We start from the raw sequence: 1,715 nt of genomic DNA, 5'->3' as shown, positions 1-1,715 counted from the left end.
CTTAAAACACCTCTAAAGCATGATGTACAAGTCTTTTAAGCAATAGAAAACTTCACCTTCCACTTATACCCTTCTATTAAAAAAACACGGATACATTAGGTTTCACATCCATTTCAAAACATTTCAAAATCGCCGCTTCCCTGCTCCTCTCTCTCTCTCTCTCTGGCGATTCGAGATCTGTATCTAGGTTTTTTCTCCAAACATACATTCTTATGAAATCAGAAAGATGAACCTTCGGTGTAGTTGCAGTCGGTGGAAAAAAGATCCAGGTAGTTTTTTTTGCTGAATTTTTCTTAGATCTACCGGACCACCATCAACTTTTAGCGTATTTTGTTGTTTTGTTGTAGCATTGCAGATCTGAGTTTTTAGCCACATTCAAGAACGGTACAAACAACATTCTTGCGTCAATAAGAAGGATGAAGCTTCGGTGTATTGAAATCAGGTAGGTTTTTTCTATTTCTACCGAAGGTTTTATCAGATCTACCGGGCTACCCTTAATTTTTGATGTTTTTGGTTGTTTTGTTATAGATGAAGATGGCAAGCAAAACTTTGCAGATCTAAGACTTTTTCTTTCTCTAATAACTTTGCAGGAAACAAGCACGGCTAGGGAAGATAACAAGCCCGGATATGATAGGTTTGCTTTGGTATAGTTGCAATCGGTGGATGAAGACTAGATGGAAGTTGTTTTGGCTTGCTAGGGTTCTGTCATGAACCCAGGCAGTGCTGACGCCTTAGAAGAGCCGGTTGATGATTAGGGGTTGATTCCAGGTACGTTAAATGTATCTGTTTTTATTAAACTTTCATAGCCCTTTGAACTTATGGTTTGTGGTTTCAGGTTATGTTGCAGTTGGGCGGTATACATAAAAAAAACAACTTTCATACATGATAAAACAAGGGGAAGGTTTATCGTATGCTAAAAACGAGCCAAGCCCAAGCCTAAAAAATTGTTTATTCAATGAGCCCCGGCTTTCCAGATTTGTCAATTTTCAACAAATCCGACTACGATGTTGGTGGCTAAGATTCCATAAAGGGCTTTCCAGATTTGTCAAGTTTCAACCTTTAAACGGGTTCATTCAGAAGTTTACTGTCCATGTTAGAGTCCGAACAAGTTTATATTAGTCTAGTTTTAGGTTTCAGTGATTCTTATATTGTAAATCTTTAAAACACTATAAAATGTATCACTTGTTACCAATAAACTAAACAAGAACACCTTTCATCTCAAATACAATGAAGTCGAGTTGATCTCAAATGATAGTTTAATCTTCATAGTTAAAAAAAGTTCTGTAAAGAATTATCTGGATAAAAAAAAATCTTATTATCGAAAAGAATCAAAAAGGAGATTAAGACAAGAAGTTTCTTGTGGGTGAAAAATAGATCAAAACTCCTATCCTTATAAAGGTCTCATTGGTGTGATTGTAATTTTCATAGTATCTCAAGCGGACAATGTAATGTTTTGGTCAGAGCCGACTCAACGCTTTGAGAGGCCTAAAGTGAACTCTAGATGCGAAGCCTTTTTCGGGTTTTAATTGATATTATTTTTTTGTTGCTGTAAATCAAGTGTATGGTGGTATTCTTAATTTCTTATAAGTGATGTTTTATAAAAGGAAACTAGATTATGATGTTATTAGGAATATATATACGTACTTGAAAAATAAAAAAAACTTAGTAAAATAACTTAAGTACTGTACAATATATCACGAGACGACTGATAAACA

General features: G+C 35.0%; 1 long non-coding RNA gene across 1 annotated transcript; it reads left to right on the top strand.

Moving 5' to 3' along the window:
- The first annotated feature begins 342 nt into the window (after positions 1 to 342).
- Positions 343 to 1,059, top strand: LOC118488091. Its single transcript, XR_004883654.1, has 3 exons — positions 343 to 442; positions 591 to 768; positions 836 to 1,059. It is a non-coding gene; the product is annotated as an uncharacterized LOC118488091 (long non-coding RNA).
- The last annotated feature ends 656 nt before the right edge of the window (positions 1,060 to 1,715 follow it).

The sequence above is a fragment of the Helianthus annuus genome, chromosome 2 (assembly GCF_002127325.2).
Source record: "Helianthus annuus cultivar XRQ/B chromosome 2, HanXRQr2.0-SUNRISE, whole genome shotgun sequence".
In the NCBI taxonomy this organism is placed as follows: domain Eukaryota; kingdom Viridiplantae; phylum Streptophyta; class Magnoliopsida; order Asterales; family Asteraceae; genus Helianthus; species Helianthus annuus.
This window is presented reverse-complemented; position numbering and strand designations above follow the sequence as displayed.